The sequence below is a fragment of the Manis javanica genome, chromosome 9, assembly GCF_040802235.1.
Source record: "Manis javanica isolate MJ-LG chromosome 9, MJ_LKY, whole genome shotgun sequence".
Taxonomy (NCBI): Eukaryota; Metazoa; Chordata; class Mammalia; order Pholidota; family Manidae; genus Manis; species Manis javanica.
In genome coordinates this window covers 261,285-278,533 of record NC_133164.1, presented here as the reverse complement: position 1 = coordinate 278,533, position 17,249 = coordinate 261,285, and the positions used below count along the sequence as shown (strand labels likewise).

The following is a 17,249-nucleotide window of genomic DNA, read 5'->3' as shown; positions in this document are numbered from 1 at the left end:
TACTGTACAGCTTCTTCAAGGAACCAAGGGGACATCTATTGCTTGGGGAAGGCAAACATTTCTCAGAACACAAAAAGCATGTAACAATTTGAAAAATTGATAAATCACACTTGGCTGAAATTAAAACTTCTGCTTTTCAAAAGACACCATTAAGACACAGAAAAGGCAAAGCACATGACCACATACTACATAACATCACACGCCGGTGTTTTCCCCAAAGACACGGCATGTCCTGCCCAGAGGCGGACAGGACGCTTCCTGCGTGGACGCCTCTCACCTGGCAGGGGCACGCAGTCGGCCGTCAGGTAAGATGCTCTTCCACAATGGGAAGAGAGAGACACGCTGAAGTGTGGGCCATCTCACTGCCATCTGTCAGGGGAAATGGGGCACCCGACACTCACGGCACGCCAACGCTGGCCATGGCCAGGCAGATGATGGTGTCTGGGAGAGGAGGGGTGAGTATACCTGTCCAGAACCAATCAAATTATATTCTTTAAGCATGTGCAGTTTGTTGTACTTCGATTTTAATTCAATCAAGTTACTCCAAGAAACCACCATCAGAAATGTGACGACATGGCCCTGGGGCAGACCTGGCCATTTCTGCTCTGTGGTCTCTGGGAAGGCCGATGCCCCCTGGGACTGGTGCCCCTTGACTTTCGGCACAGCCCCCCTCCAAAGCCCCTGGCTCTCAGCCAGGGAGGCCCCTTCATGTCTGGCACTCAAGACCTGCGGCAGCCAGTGGCTGACCTGGTGTTTCAGCCAAACCACTGCCTGATCCCCCGTGTCCCGGGCCCGTCCTGGTGGTCTTCCCGCCCCAGCCCTCTGGCCGCAGTGCGTGAGTCTGAGCCCTGCCTTCCCTCTCCCCACCCAGACTCCTCTGTCCACACCTGGGCCGACCTGGTGGAGCTCAGGGTCCTGACGGATTCATTCCCGAACTAACTCGGAGCTAACCGGCGACACAGTGCCACTCGCCAGGTGCCCTGGTTGAAGGGCGCCAGAAATCTGCTAGCAGGGAGCCCAACAGGAAGAGAGCCAACTTGCGGGAGCGGGACTGGCTCTCCGCAGCCCCAGGCAGGTGGACCTCGCCCCCAGAGCGAGCACAGGGGTGGCTGGAGATGCTCTGAAGCACCCCGGCCTGCATTCAAGCCCTGACAGCCCCGGTGACCTTAAAACCCCTCCTCTCCACCACGCAAGATCCTGGCCGCCTGGCAGAGTGCCTGTCTTCCTTGCCTCCAGGAGGCCTTGCCTCCTGGCTTGCGAAATGCTCAGCCCCCAGGACTTTGAGATATTTGGAGGAAAAGCGGGAAGCAGCCTGAGCAGCTATCCTTGGCCCCGGGCCCTTGTGTTTTCCCCCAGCAACCTTGGCCCACGTGTGCTGTTTAGCCCAAAATTTGGCTGCTGTTCCCCTGCTGTGGAGCAGGGCCCTGGTGAGGCCAAAACAAACAGCGCGTGGGGGTGACTGAGCAGCCTTCCCAACCCCACTGGCCCACGCTTTTCTTGGGTCTCAGAGCGCTCTCTTGGATGAAGTTCCCCCCTCTTTAATGAGGAAATGCGTTAGTGAAATGGGCCCCCTGACATCTGTGCTCTGACAGCCCACATGGTGGCTGCTGGCCTTGGCTGCCGGCTCTCTTGTTCCCGTGGCAACCACTGTCCTGGGGGTGAACTGTATCCATGCCTCCAGGGATCTCTGTCGGGCTGGGCACTGGAGGCGGGATGGGGCTCCTCCTCTGACCCGGCCCACCAACCCCTGGCAAAATGCCTGGCACAGAGCAGACGCGGTGCCAGTGCTTCTCAGGAGCAGCCGACAGCCCCGGTGCCTTCCCCATGCCAGCTCTGTGCCAAACGCCCCCCGAAAACCGATTCAAAGCAGGGGACGCAGACAGAAAGGCTTTGTGCCGCGTGGTATACGCACAGGTCAAATACTGACTTAGGACCGTGGGCGAGGTCGGCGCTCAGCCGATGAAGGAGCACAGGATCCCTCGGCGAGTCTCCCTAGGCAGGCAGAAAGGATGCTCATGTCAGCTCAAAGTCTTCAAAAGCCCGGGGTTAGAAAAGAGGACACAACACAAGACCCCAGAGGTGAAAGTCGGTCAGCATCAGCTGGGACCAGCCTGGCAGGGGAGTCCCAGGTCGCCAGGGTGGAGCCCCTGGAAAGCAGATGGGGCCACTACGGCCACTTGCCATCTGAAGAGCAGGTGGCTGGCTCAGAGGTTCTGTTCCCGCCTTGCATTACCAAGTGTCCAGTGGGTGGCTCCTTGGGAAGCAGGGCCCAGGGTCTGCCAGTCCTGTTTGTTCGCCTTGGGCCATGGAGTCCAGGATGAGTGAGGGCCTGGCTAGGTGTGACTGCCAAGCAGGGAGGGCCTGGGAAAGGCGTGTCTGCAGACACCAGGGGCGGGGCTCTCCAGGGGCTTGCTGACAAGGCAGGTGTCCCCTGGCCAGGAGCACCCACTGGCCGGGGGCCGTCCTATGGTTCCCATGCTCTGGATGCCCATGTCTGATTCTGGAGCTTCTGCTACACGAGCCTGTGGAGGATGTTTTAGGCTGACAAGTGCAGGTCAGGCGGGTGAACAGGCAGTTGGGGGGAGAAACCGAGAGGCACGGCCACTTCAGTTACCGCCAGCCTGCTGCTCTGTCCCCTGCAGGGTCCTGGGTCCCTCTCCTCCCCAGCATTCCACCATCTGCCTGCGGAGGGATGGCCCAGACCCAGGAGTCAGATGTCTGGTGACTTCCTGGCTTGTCCCTGTCCCGTAATTCTGGACTGTCAGCATGGACAGCTTGTTCTGCCCTTTCCAGGAACCCACGTCAAGACTTGGGATGCTGGGAGCCCCAGAGAGCCAAACCGTGGGGCCAGGCTCAGGCTCCCCTCACCACGTCCTGCTGCGGGACTGCAGAAGCTTTATTATTCCCAAGAGCTGGTGTGAAGCTACCAAAAATCTGTCCCAATGCACTTCCGTAGCAGGATTACCATCTAGCAATCTAAAAAACTTGACAGTTGGGTGGATCCTGCAGACTCCACACTGCAAGAGGGGCCAGGCGCCCCGCACACAGCCCCCGACCGCTGGGGCAGCTGGGCAGCGCTGGGGGGGGGCGGGCCTGTGAAGGGAGGGGCACGAAAGAACCTTCTAGGTAACGTTTTGGCATCAAAGTGTCAAACACTTACAGGTGACCCTGACGAGAGATACGTGAGGCCCACACACTGAGTGTGAAGCATCGCGGTGGGGGGGGGTGAATTGAAGCCCCAAGAAACAGGGCCCTTTGGTGTTGTAGACACGTCTGGTCTGCCTGAGTTCCCCACTAAGTCCTGAAACCCTCGGACTTCCCGGAGAGGAGCTCCTTTAGTTATCTATAAGGGGCCCCTTTTACCACACCTGAATTTTTGCTAAAGAGGTGACTCCTGGCAGCCCCTTCAGGGGAACTTGTTCTGTGACCCCCGACCTCTGACCTCCTTGGAGGCTGGGGGTTGTCATGTGAGTCAACTGAGCCTATGTGGCCTCCTGAAACCCCTTGGACAAGACCATGAGGTTCGCTGAGGCCCATTTCACAGCAGGCCCGCTGAGCGCAGGCGCCCGAAGCCCCCATCGCAACCCTGCAGTGGGGCGGCCCACGGTGTCTGCGCTGAGCCCGGTGTCTGACGGAGTGGGACTGCTGGACTGCTGGCTGGCATGGGGGACCAGGGATGCGGCTCCCGCAGGATGACGGCCCATCTGGGGAGAGGAGGTCTAGCAGGGAAGGGACACTCCTTTCTGGCCTCTGGAGCCCGGTGGGGGATCCTCCCCACAGATGTGAGCACATCACTGTCCCCCAGGACACCCTCTCTAGAAGGGCTGGCTCTGGCGCGGGGGCCAGATGGCTCCGTGTGTGTCAGGACAGGGGCCAGCAGGCTTCAGCCGGGAGAGGGCATCAGCCATCCTAGCCCCAAGTCCTGTGCTGGCTGAGGGCCGGCCTGCCCTGCACCCCCACACCCGCCATTCTGTCCCCCACTCAGATGACACGCCCCCACCCCGTGTCTGTGGGCTTCACTTCAGCCCCATGCCCGCCCTAATCGCCCACAGGCCAGCCTGTGACTGGGGCAGCTATGGGATGAGGCACCTCCAGGGAGGCATTTCCAGGTGAGCCAGGGCACCTGGCAGCAGAAAGCTGAAGCAGCTGCTGACAGGATCCTGTGTCTCCAAGTTGGATATTGGCTGACATTTTGCAAACAAACCAGCTGCTGAAGCGGACGTGCACGTCTACGCCACGAGAGAAGCCCCACTTCCCAGATCCTTAGAGGAGTCATGCCAAACCAGGGCTGGAGCAGAGGGATCGGGGCTGTGACGGGCGCCCTTGGCACCTGCCCTCCCTGCCTCCGTGCACCTGAGTTTTCTCACCTGCAGGATGTGAGTGTCCACTCCTGCTAAGTCTCACGGCCTGTTAAAGGGAACCCATCGAAATCCTGCCCCACCCAGGAGCCGTGCCCCAAGCCCCAAGGGCGAGCTCCCTGCTCCAGATGAGGGTCCCATATCCACATGGCTCACCTTTGTCAGGACCAGAAATGGTTTTTCCCATAGGCCATCATACCACGGCTGTGTCCTGGACCCGTTCAGCCCAGCACGGCATAAGGAGTGAACACGTGGCGAACACCGTGCGTTGTGTCCACGGTCCTCACCTGGAAACCTGTACCAAGTCAGTGCAGGTGCAGAGGACACCCTGGGTGAGTCTGGCTGGGGCACGGGGGTCTGCCTCGGTGCGGCACCTGGGCTGTGTTCTGGGAAGGAACAACAGGCTCCTGGGAGGAGGGCAGGATGCAGGAGCACCTCCCTCCTGCCCAGGCCCGACAAGCTCTGGGCTGCCCTTGAGGCCCGTCGGCCCTGGGAGCCCTCCCATCCAAGGGCAGCCAGGCCGACCCCGGCCTTCCCCAGTGCTGCTGGGGGCTGGGATCTTGGGTGTTCACACTTGGAGGCTGTCTTGTGGGTGGCAGTATTTTAGGATCTGTGGGGGGCTCCACAGGAGCCAAGCATCCTCCAGCCTCGGGAGACACCTGGGACTCTCCTCAGGAGAGAGTTTGTGGGGTCACAGGTCACAAGGTCATGGGCACCTGACCTTTGGGCCGTGTGTAAGCTCTAGTGAGACCTGCACACAGGCCGGCAGTATGTTCATGTTCTGCCTGCCCCTTAGTGAGAAACTGGAAGAGGTAAGGTTCCCAAGGTCGCCAAGTCCCCGAGGCCACAAGGTCCCCGAGGTCACCGGGTCACAGTCTCCCCATCAGGCCTCAGGCCCCAGTGACTTCCCGACTGCAACGGGCTGAGGGTGCTGTGTGGGGGCCACCACCAGGGGGCGAGGCAGGGCCGGTGGGGTCCCTGTGCCAGGTGGGCTCAGGTGGCGTGACTGTGCTCACACGCTGCCCTTGGGGGCAGCTGTTCTGAGGGCGGCGGCTGTGGGGGTGCCCCATGCAGACGGGCACCCCTGAGTCCCTCAGAGCCCTCCGGACTTGGGCTCCTAGCTGTCCTGCTTGTGCCCCTCATTCCCTCAGCTACAAAACAGGGGTGATGATAGAGCCCGTCTCCCTTGTACGTAGGATGTCATGGAGTCACTGACTTCACACGTGCAGAGCTGCTCAGGACAGTTTGCTGAGCCTGGCACGGAGCACCGACCCCCCGGTCACGGCTGGCACCTTGCTCTCTCCGAGACCCCTTTTTCACCTACCCCAGTGCAGCTTCAGGCCTCACACTCACTGAGCGCTGAGTGCCCTGGGCCGTGCCCTGTGGGCGGCAGCTTCAAGCACCCCTTTGCGGTGCCGTTATTAGTGATTAGGGAACCACGTGCAGGTAGCTGGGATGCACTGGACACCCACTTTGTCTCCCCCACTGGGATGGAAGCTCCAGGAGGCCAGGGGTCTGCCTCATCACCACCGCATCCCCGGCACTCAGAGAGGCTCGACAGACATGATGGATGACACTGGGGAAAATGCTGTGAAAATGAAAACTTGTGAAAAACAAACTGACGCAGTGTGATGCTGACCTTGTAAAAAGCTCGTTTCCATTCCCACACGCAGCACTCTCTGTATCCAGGAGAGAACCACTGGAGAGGCGACCATCTGCAGGTGTCACACGGCAGCCAGGTCCCCACCTGGCCTTCAGCGGCAGTGCCTCTTGGGTCTGGGGGCAAAGCCGGAGGTCCTGCCGTGGGGCGTCTGGGGCGGGGGGGCCATGCCACAGTGAAGCTGGTGGCTCGCTGGGGCTGCCCAAGGGCACTGCTGGCCTCCCACTTACTGGTGTCTGAGTAGGCGGGGAGTCCACAGGGACCAAAGGGGTGCCAGGCTGGGCGTGGGGCCTGCAGCCACCGAGGCCGGCACCCAGAACCACGGGCCAAGCCTTCCTGTGACAGGGCGTGCCAGCAGGTCAGCCTGCCTCAGTGCCGCACAGGCTGCGGGCCTTGGAGACCGGGTGCTCTGAGCAGGGGGAGGCCAGGGGAAGGCTCCCAGGGGAGTCGACCTCACCACCCCCCTGAGTGTGAGCGCTGTGTCACCCCCTTCCATCCGCCCTGGCTGGCTGAGACAGGAAGAGCCCCTAGGCCACCAGCGCCCTCAGGGGCGGGCCTGGCTCCCTCCAGCTTTGGACAGCTGGTTGTTCCGACGCCTTGTGTTACCAGCACCAGATTCCCGGTTCTCACTGCTCTGGGCGAATGATTTCCTCAGGGTCGTTGGCTCTTCAGTCTCCAGGTGGCAGGTGGTGCCCAGGACGGAGGCTCTCCAGCTTCCAGAGCCACCTGCTGCCACTTGGGAGGGGGTGGGTGTGAGCAGAAAGGACCCACAGCCACCACCTGCAGACCAGGCCCCGGGGCCCCTAGGCACCCTCCTTCCCACCCAGGGCCCCTGCAGACACCCCCAGGCAATGGAAGAGGGGCAGAACACCTCCAAGCCTTGAGGCTCAGAGGCCCAAAGAAAAACGAAACATGCGTCTGATTTGGGAGGGTTTCTGTTCTGAACTAGTGAGAGGTCATGGCCACAAACCCAGAGGCCACGTGTGCAAACATGGAGCCTCCTCTCCCTGGAGGCCACTATGGCCACAGCACAAGCAGCAGGAGGCTCAGAATGAGGCCAGTCACAAGCGGCAGGAGGGATCAACACACAGAGGTGAAGGGTGGTCCCAGGACGGTCACGCTCCTGGTTGTGGCCTCCGCCAGGCAGAGGGACCAGGGAAACAGCCAACTGAGCGGCTCTGTGGAAGGCCTGGCCTGGGGACCCCGGGGCAGAGGCCTCCCTGCCCCACCCGCCCAAGGGGGAGACCACCAGCCATTTCTCCAGAAGCTTCCTGGCACCTTTCCAGCCGGTGGTCAGGTGCAGGGACGGGCCGCCCTTGTCTTGTGGGTGTGGGGCCCCGGGCATTTGCCTGGTGGCTCCCTGTCTGGAGATGAGCAGCAGCCCCAGCCTCCAGGGTATGTAAGATCGCCTGCGTGTGGCATTTAGTGCCTGCTGCATCGTGAGTGCCCAGCAGAGCACCTTCCCTGCTAGCCACTCGTCTGACAGCCTGGCCCATGCGCCATGCCTGGGAAAGCTGGCCAGCCTGCCTCTGAGCCTCCCTGCTGTCATCTAGGTGGCAGTGTGTGCCATGCGCACATATGTGCACACTACACACGTGAGGAGAGCGAGCACGTGGCATGTCTTGCAGAGGAGGCTGGCCCACACGTCATCAGGCTCAGGCTGAGCCACATGAGCGTGCAAACATGCATCTGCGTGGCCTGTGAAGCTTTGCCACGAGGAAGCCGGTGGGACATGGGAACTCCCAGGCACCCAGCCCATCTCCCTGTGGGCAGTGTCCTCGGTGCCCTGATTTCCCCTGCGTGGCCCTCCTGGCTCTCACCAAGGCCCTAGAGACAGCCAGCTCTGAGCACGCTCCACTCCTGCTGCAGAGCTCAGCCCCCAGGCCCTCAGGGAACAGCGTCCAACCCCCTTGGGGCTCCCCCAAGATGGACCTGGGGCCACACTTGTGGGCCCACCACAGGGCCCTGTGGGGGATCGACCTTGGGCGTTCGCAGGATCTGAAGGGTAGGCGGTGTGATCAGGGCCACTGGCGTGCCCCTGGGGCCAGGGAGACTCAGCCTCCACACAGGCAGCCCCCGAGCTCTGCCCCTTCCCAGTGCACGTCGTGGGGAACCAGATGTATGGAGTGTCAGGGTCCCTTGAGGCCTTGAGGGGGCATGTCCTCTGTTCACCCTTTATTGTGTCTTTTCAAAAGAGGGCATCATCCTTCGCCCAGGGTCAGCAAGTCACGCCTGGGAGGTCTTCGGCGCCCCTGAAGCTGGTGTGAACAGCACCGGTCAGGGCTGCTTGTCTGGCCCACCTGAGGGACAGAATGGAGAGCGGAGGGCGCTGGGGAGGCTGAGCGGAGGCGAGCAGGCATCCCAGCCCCCTCTGCTGTGCTCTCCGTACCCCCAGGCTGCCCCTGTTTGGCCCCCAGGTCATTTCCAAGCGCAAAGTACCTTCTCCATGCCTGCTACGCACCCTCCTTCTGGTGGAAAACGGGATGCAGCACAACCAGCTGGGTCTTGTCCTGGGGGCCAAGAGGGGTGCAGGATGGGAGTGGGGTGTCTCCCAGCCTGGCAGCCGGGCCGCTGCGCCTGGAGCACGGAGCCCAGGGCAGCAAGCCCAGTGCCAAACTCCTGCCACAGGGTCTCCTCCCCAGCTGCTGGTTCCACTTCATCGAGTCGAGGGGAGCCAGGGGCTGGCAGCCAGGGGGTGCTCCGGGCCCTGCGCAGAGCTGGGCCTGCCTCCCCTCCAGCCGCCCTGGCGGCCTGAGCCAGAGAGACCCCCTAACACCAGAGACCTCAAGGGCCAGTGGCCAAGCGGCTCCTGACCTCAAGGCCAGGCTGTCGCGAGGGTGGACGGGATCGACCCCCTGACCAGCCCGGTCTGTTTCCAGAGCCTCTTGCTTGTGCCTGTCCCCCTGTGGAGTGGCCTCTGGGTTTCCATTTCCAGCCAAGGCTGCCTCTGAGATGAAGCAGGACATACGGGCAGCCACAGGCTGCCAGCACACAGGCGCCCAGTGCTGGCACGCGGGCCCGAGGGAGGGGGCTGGGCAGAGCGGGCTTCGCTCTGAGACAGACTGCAGGGGGGCAGGGCAGCAGGGCGGACAGCAGACCCCCCCATGGAGGGCCCCCAGGCCCCTCCCACTGGCCGAGTGGGCTCCGGTCCTGGTTCCGGGGCCCTGGCTCATCTTGCAGGTTTTCTGGGGCAGCTGAGTCAAGGGGGAGAGAGCCAAGCACAGGTGACCGAGAGGGTGGACTGCGGATGGTCTGTCCCTTGGGGCAGAAAATAAAGCCACCGAGCTGCATCCACTGTGGCCGAATCTATCAGCATGTCCATTAAGAAAGCGGAATAGAGTTGCTCAGGAAAGACTGCCCATCATAAGCCCAGGTTGGGAGCAAGGACAGGGCAGCCCTGACGTCCTGGTTTGGCCAGTGTAAGGGGAGCTCACAGGAGATACGGGGTCTCCTGAGTCAGATGGAGTGAAACCTCCTCACAGAAACTCCCCAGACGCCCAGGTCGGGGGAGGGCAGTGGTCGCAGCTCCGGCTGAGAGGAGGGGCGATAGGAGCAGTGGTGGCGCCACGGAGGAGCACGGGCGCACCCGCACCACGTCTGTGCTCTGGTCCGTGTTCCCTGGATGCCACTGCCTGGGCCGGACTGGGCCTCACAGAGCGTCCTTCCTGGCGCTGTATTCCCGTCGCTGCCATTACTAAGATGGCTGCTTAGCAGTTATACAAAGTAGAGTAATTCCCTTTAAAAATGTGCAAGTATTGACTGTTTATAGTTCATGATGCGTGATCAAAACCGAAAGTTTCTGTGAGGACTGCCCTTGCACTGCTCACCATGTAAGAACTTATTCACCATGGAGGAACTTGTTCGTTATGCTTCAGAAGATTGGAGACTGTTGAGAATTAGGCTGGGGGTGGATTAATGACTGTGCATTGAGTTCCCTATACAGAATTTTATTGTTGTTAACAACCATTTGATCAATAAATATGAGAGATGCCCTCTCAAAAAAAAAATGTGCAAGTAAATGAGTTAGGAGGTAGTTGTTAATTCTGAGCGGTGGGGAGTTGTGTAAATTGGGATTTTTTTCTTTGTTTCTCCATATTGTTAAAGATGAAGCAGCTCTATAGGCCCTGGGCAACATGGAGGTGAGCATCTTGCCCACTCTCCGCGTCTTCGATGGCCTCAGGAGGTGGTGGGTTCATGGGCCTTACCTGACCTCCACCTCAACAGATGGGGAGAACCAGGCCCAGCTCCTGCCCTGGCCTCAAGCCTTGACCCCTTTGCAGAGACACCGGCCTATGTGGTGGGCCCTCCACTGCCTGTGGGACCTGGGTCTATGACCGCTGCAGCCAGAACCCCACGCCAAGAAGCTGGAATGACCCACACGAGGACCCCCCACCACCATGTTCCGGCTGTTTGTCGGTTGATGGAATGGGGAGCGGGGTCTGGCTCCGGGGCACGGCAGGCTCGGGTGCAGGCTGTCCCTAGCCCGTGGCCCTTGAATGCCGTGGCCAGCCCTGCAGCCCCCCCGGCCTTGTTAAAGGCCGGGGGCCTCTGCACGTACCCAGGAGGAGGGGCGGCGAGTCCTGCGCTCATTTCTGCCCACCTCCCACAAGGCAGAGGAAAAGCCCCGACTCCCGACGTGAGCCCCTGTGTGTCACTCACTCATCTTCCGACAAATCCCCCTGCACCCATCTGGGGCTGCTTCTCTTCTCCCAAGGCGCATGCGACCCCCTGTGGGAAGCAGCAGGAGCTTTGAGGGGATGGAGCGCACCAGGCAACCGTGGGCATCAAGGGTGGACCTGCCGGGCTTGCCCACGGGTCACCGGGTGTGGAGGCTGTGCTGGCTCTGAGCATCGTCCCACAAGACAGGGTGCTGTCCAACAGGAATCTCTGATTAAGGGGTCCTGACCAGGCCCTGTGCCCTTGAGGTGGGCCACCATGACCTCTGGGCTGCAGGTCAGGAGACCTGGGCCCTTGACCCAACTTTGCCACTGGCTGACATTCCTTGGGTCCTTACAACCTGTGGTGCCCCCTTGATGGCCTTGTGGGGGGTTAACAACCAGCTCTCTCCCTCTACAGTATGTCCTGAAGGCAAAGAGAGAGGAGGTCCAATCTGAAAAGAATGACAGGCAGCAGCTTAACTTTGCCAAGAGAGAACTTCCAGAAACTTCCAAAAGATAACTGCTCTCTGCAGCAGGGAAATGGAGAAAGACGTCCAAGAATGTTTGCCTCGGAAGGGACCACACTGGCCATTGGGTCAACCAATTCTTTTTACAGAAAATGGTGGGGGTGATGGTGGTGGAGGTGGTGACGATACCTAATTCTGAGCCTTTCTTGGTACCAGGCACTATTCCGAGGGCTTACAAAACCCTCGGTGGGGGTGCAAAGATGCCTGTTTTACAGACGAGACAGTTGAGGCACAGAGGCAGGGCGACCTGTTTGAGCACCTACTGGAAGAGCCTGTGCCCTTTCTTCCACCCCTGCATGGCCCCACAAGAGGGTATGGGGCCCACGGGCACCCTGAAGTCTGACCTGAGCTCTGGAATCTCTGGTGGCACTGGAAGGCATGTAGGTCAGAGTGGGGGAGGATGGGGGAGAGGCGCAGGCACCCCCTGCCCGCCAGGCTGATCCTCAGCCCCCAGAGCTCGCCGGCCCACCTCTGCCTCAGCCTCTCACATACACACGTGCATGGGGCAAGTTCCCCGGAAAAGCCTCGTGGGCCTGAGCGTGAGCATCTCCCGAGGGGCAGTTTGGCGTTGCCTGTGGGTTTTTACCTGATCGGCATGGTCTCCCAAATCGATCTCCACCAACACAGATGGTTTCTGTGAATGGAAACCAAAGAGGCGTGGGTGAAGGGCTCAGGTGGGCTCACGGGGAGAGGACAGAGACTTCCTGGAGAGGCACGGACCCCCGGCTCGGGCAGCCAGGGTCTGGGCGATCGCACCCGGGGCCCCTGAGATGCTGGTGGAGAGCTGCTGAGCACGGCGGCAGGTGCCCATGGCCAGCTCTGGAGACCTCAGAGGGAGGAGTGGTCTCCCCACCTCCCTGCTTGCCTCTCATCAGGTCTCTGAGAACCAGGCCTCCAGATGACAAGGCGAAGCCGAGGGCTGGGCGGTCCCTCCATGTCCTCTGACCTGCCCACAGACCTCCTGGGCCCCACCTGGCCTAAGTTGGTCAGACTCGCACTGCAAAGCAGGAGGCCCGAGCAGCTCAGGTGCTGCTGCCCCGAAGCCTCTACCTGGGCAGTCGGCACTGCCGAGAACATTTCTGGTGGCAGTCTCCAGTCCACACCAAGAGACGTCCTTGGGAGTGGGTGGCGGACTTCCCCGGCCCCTGGCATCACAGCCAGCTCCATCCGTTGTCAGTCCGGGGGAGTGCACCCAGCGGCCTCTGTGCTTCCCCCCGCTTGGACTGGGAGGAGAATGAAAGCTACCTTCCCTCAGTTAGCTGCGAACGTCTTTCCTGCAGCACGGAGGTGTCCCGGCGTGTGTCTGGCCCACGGCAAGCCGAGTGGCCTTGTGTCGGGGCCACACACGCCTTCAGCAGCTGTACTTTTGGCGCCGAGCAGAGCTTGGGCCCCGTGCTCCCTAGGGGTTCGGGCAGGCTCGGTCCAGCCTGCAGCATCGCCGGGCTGCGATGACCCCGGGACCATGCGCCCACGGCACGCTCCCCATCTGACTTGATACTAAAGTGAAAAGCTCTTGCCTGTCTTTCCAGGTTATGCAGCTTTATGGACTGCGGCTCCTGTCCCTGTAAGAACACACCAGACAGGTCATGAAGGCTGGACTCTGACCTGAGGGGACACAGCGCGAGGGTGCTGGAGCCACACGCGACCTGGGCCTCCGGGGTGCCCTGCTCTGCCTGCGCCTCCGAGTCGCTCCGCTCCACCTCCGGCTCTGACTTCCTGTCCTTGCGGTCCTGCCTGTCTTCCTCCAGGGCTGCCTGACTGCAGGGACGTGAGAGCCACGGTGGGAACAGGGGTCATGGAGACGTGGCTTCATGCCCACCCTTACCCCTTTTGGGCGTCAGCAGCTCTGGGGGCACTTGAGCCTGCGGCATGCCCCCCGTGAGCCCTTCTGAGGCAGGAGGGCTGGGTGGACGGGCCCACAGGGGTCGAGGGGGAGTCGCAGTCGGCTCTGCCTATGGACAGCTCATTGGTGAGTCCCACAGGCCCTGCCGCCTGCAGATCCGGCCCCTCTGTTCTGGCGATGGAGTGTGAACGCTCCCTGAGACAGGCGTCAGCTCCAAGGCCCTGGGACCATGGCTGGGGGGCTCTGGGGAGCCGGAGCGGGGCAGGCACGGGAGAAGGCTCAAGGCTTGAGGACCGCCTCAGGGCCTCCTGCCTCCAACCCCCCACCTGTGCCCTCGGGCTCTTCTCGGGGCCTCCCACACCATGCTGGTGCCAGCCCTGCCACCCCCTGCACCCCCTCACTCTGGGAGCCCCTCGGGACAGAAGCCCCTCACCGGATGGAGCCCTCGGCTGTGCTCCTTCGATCCTTTCTCTCATCTTCAGGCTCTGAGGAGGAAGGAGGTGTGTCTGTCACACGGCGGGCAGGCTGCAGACCCCACGGCTCACCTCGCTGGCCCCTCCAGCCCCAGGGCCCAGCAGTGCCCAACTGCCCACCTGACACCTGGTGGTTATGAGTGAGCAAGTCTGGATTCGGGCCTCACGGGTGCCCTGCAGCCCTGCCCAGCACACTGCCCATCTCATTTCAGTGCTCAGCTGGGCTCCAGCCTCCCGGTAGCCCAGGCCCCCTGGCACAGCTCAGGTAGGGCACAGGCCTGGCCTGTCTGGTCCACATGCGCGACTCCAGGGCCCGGAGACCCTCAGGTCACAGCCACTGGCCGGGCAGCAGCAGAGGGTGGGGGGCGGGGCATCACCCTCAGCATGTTGGCAGCCCTGGGCTCCTCCACAGGTGGCTGGGGGCACCACGCAGTCCCAGGAGACAGGCTGGGCCCCCCTGAGCTCACCCCTAGTCCCACCTGGCTCTCTAAGGGGTGTTGCCAGGGACTGCACAGTGCAGTCGTTTCCAGGAAAGCGAAGACTGGTGTCTCCTGTGGGGGAATGTAGGGCCCCACTGGCCAGCCGAGCCTGCCGGAGAGGCTGTTCTTCCAGCCCAGCCTCCGAAGCAGCTGAGAGAGGGCAATGAAGGTGACCCTTCATCTGGTGGCCTTGGCCAGACAGGCACGGAGCAGGGGCGCCAGGGCCATGACGGCTGTGTCCGTGCACTGGGCCCTCTCGCCTCGGGAGCCTGCAGGGCGGAGCCGTGCAGCAGGGAATTTCCTGACTCCAGCAGGAACCAGGGGCCTCTTTGCAAACCCAAGGCCGCACACGTGCCAGGGGCCTGGGGTGCTCACAAGCCCTCCTCGCAAGCAGCTTGTTCCCTCTTCCAACACCTGACCCACCTGGGCCCTGGGTCAAACACAGCAGCGGAAATTCTGAGGTTTTAAGAGATGATTTTGATGGGGACCCGGCCAGCGACCTCTATCCTGGAGGACTTCCTTACAGGACGGGCACCCCATGGGCTTCTCCAGGCCTTCCATTCAGCTCACGGGCCTCGGGCATGGCAGGCCTGGCTCCCGGCAGGTGCTCTGGTTCGGCTCCTGCCTCTCTGTGGGAGCCGACCTGGCCGGGCCTCATGCTCTCTCACGCTTGTCCCCCACCTGGACAATTCCACACCACCCTTCACGGGATCCAGGCTGTTAGGCGACCTGCTTCAGAGGGAGCTTCTCATCACGGCCAGGCCTCCCCGGCCCAGCACACGCGGCCTTGGACGGAGACGTGCAAGTACTTGTCTCCGATCATCTGAGCTCCCCACAGGTAAGAACTAGACGTCTTCACCCATGTCCTGCCTCAAGTGCCCACACAGGCCCAGGGGTGTTTGCCCCGTGCCGTCCCCAGCAGACACTTACACGCCAGAGTCACGAGCCCGGAAGGCAAAGGGTGGGGGCGTGAGTAAGCAGTGGGGCAACCCTGAGAGTCTCCTTCCAAGACGCCTCGCAGCCCAGCCCAGCCCCAAAGAAGAGGACCCAAATCATTCAAAATCGATAGTTTTCGAGCAGGGACTTAAAAATCGACCTAGAGAATCAGCAGCCCCCTAGCCCATGTGTGTGTGCACGTTTCAGAAGATGTCGGCCTGTCCCATACAGATCTTCAAACCCTGCTCCTTCCTATAACGCGTATCTGCCAAGAGGAAAAGAATTGGCGGAGACACGACTTTCTTTGCTGCAAAGCAGCTGGAGAAGTGAACACCACCCCCCGTGCCCCTAAGGCGTCTCACATCGTGAAGTGAAACATGATGGCTACTTTTGGAGGTTTCACCCCGTTTCACTTTTCTAAGAGAGATCCTGTGTTGACCCTGGGTTCTGGGCACATGGAGGCAACACGGGTCCCTTTAGCTGAAGGGCTCGGTTGATGGACACCCAGGAGCTGTGGTGCTCATGAGCGGCACAGGGTCTTAGAATGAGTGGTAGCGTGTTCAGAAGTGTTGCTACATGATCCGAATAGAGTATTTCCTTGACTGTGTTTCTTCAGCTAAGTTTTTTAAATCAGTAATTTATTATTAGAAATTTAATTTGTTAAAGTTGTTCTTTGCATATTCTCACTTCCTTGGTTCCGGGCAGACCTGTAGGGACTAAAGACAAGCAGACTAACTCGTCTGATACCTGTTGCTAAATCTCAAATTGCAAACCTGGACCGATTTGTGCCTCGCCACCAGCACCCGAGTGCCCATTTCTGTGCACCCTCACCTATGTTCAGGTGAGACTTAAACTACCTTCCAGCCACTTACAGATTATTTTTTGAGTGAGAGGTAGTCCCCTGTAGGTCTGGTGTAGCCTGGTGGAAGCGGGGCGGGGCCGGCCCTGGCCACACTCAGCAGCCAAGTCCCAGGGAGACGGGGAAGGCGTGAGGCTGGCTGAGGACGAGGGGCGGCACAGTGACCGAGACCCTCTTCTAACGAGCACTGATTCTGTAACGGGGGTGGCTCGAGGCCCCAAGGCACAGACCTGATGGTACCTTACCGTGAGTGCCCCTGCACACCCTTTGCAACAAGAGGGAGCACAAGTCTACCTGCTGAAGATGTTGGCAGGTCCTGTTTGCCCAAGGTAAGCCCCCTCGCGTGGAGCCCATCCTGTGGGAGCAACTCCCCCAGCTTGCCTCCTGCATCATTGCTGTGGGGCGCTGGGGCTTGCCGGGCACCCTCGCACAGACAGGGGGTCCTGGGGTGAGTGAGGACAGGGGGGTACCCAGGGCTCCAGGACACAGCAGAGGGGTTCTTTCCGTCCCTCTTCTAGATGAGGCTTGTCCTCTGCCGGCTCACTCCTCCCTCTGTGCCCATCTCTGGACACCCCCTCCACCCCACCCATTAAGTGAACTGTCCTATACTGTACTGGCATCCATGCCATCGCAGTACCTGTGGATTCAGGCAGCATCCTAGTGTGTGAGGGGCGAGTGTCAAGTCCTGGAAGTCAGTCCTGGGCAGCTGGCAGGGCCCCTTCTTGTCTCCTTTTATGATGGGACAGAAAAGCTTGGAGCAGCCTTCCTAGGCATGCGGCTGGTAGGGGCGTGTGCCTGGGGGGCTGTGTCACTGCTGGGTGTGTGTGCCTGGTAAGGGCATGTGTCTGGTGAGATGCCTTTCAGGCTCTTCAGCTTCTGAGAGGTGAGCCCCTCCAACACAGTGTGGAGGCTGCAGTGGGCCCTGGAAGCCGCATGGAGGGTGTGCATGTGTGCACCACTGGGAAGACTCTGCCATCCATTCGCTCCGGGGACATCCGGTGGTGCTGGGTGGGAATGTCCACAAGTGCCGTGGACTGAACTTTCCTGCACCTCTCCACCTGTGTGTGTCCCAGCCTGGGGAGGACCCTGTGACGGAACTGTGCGAGACATGCCCTCGGTGTCTATTTGCAGCATTTCCTAAGCTGACTTAGGCTTATTTCTCCTTGTGGAACTCCACTCCTCTTGAGTGAGCCTGAGAACGCATGGCCAGGCTCGAGGCTGACAGGGTGGAGGTGGGGCTCAGAACCGCTGGCTCCCCCTATGCTGCCGCTGGCTAGTGCCCCCTCCTCCTGAAACAACCTGTCTTTGGATTCTTAAACTAAAAGAAGAAAATATTTCACACCGATACCTCTTATTACCGCCCCTAGGGCTGAGTGAGCAAATGAATCCCCTCCTACTGTTTCACCTCCATGGCCCACAGACCACTCGCAAGGGGCCCCTGCTGGCTGGACTTCCC

At 60.9% G+C, this 17,249-nt stretch overlaps 1 long non-coding RNA gene across 1 annotated transcript; it reads right to left on the bottom strand.

Moving 5' to 3' along the window:
- Positions 1–115: 115 nt before the first annotated feature.
- Positions 116–13,832, bottom strand: LOC108399962 (uncharacterized). The gene is made up of 7 exons (XR_012120954.1): positions 12,850–13,832; positions 11,790–12,765; positions 8,458–8,528; positions 5,998–8,318; positions 2,234–4,744; positions 1,928–1,992; positions 116–465 (listed from the first exon to the last, which is right to left on the bottom strand). It is a non-coding gene; the product is annotated as an uncharacterized lncRNA (long non-coding RNA).
- Positions 13,833–17,249: the final 3,417 nt, after the last annotated feature.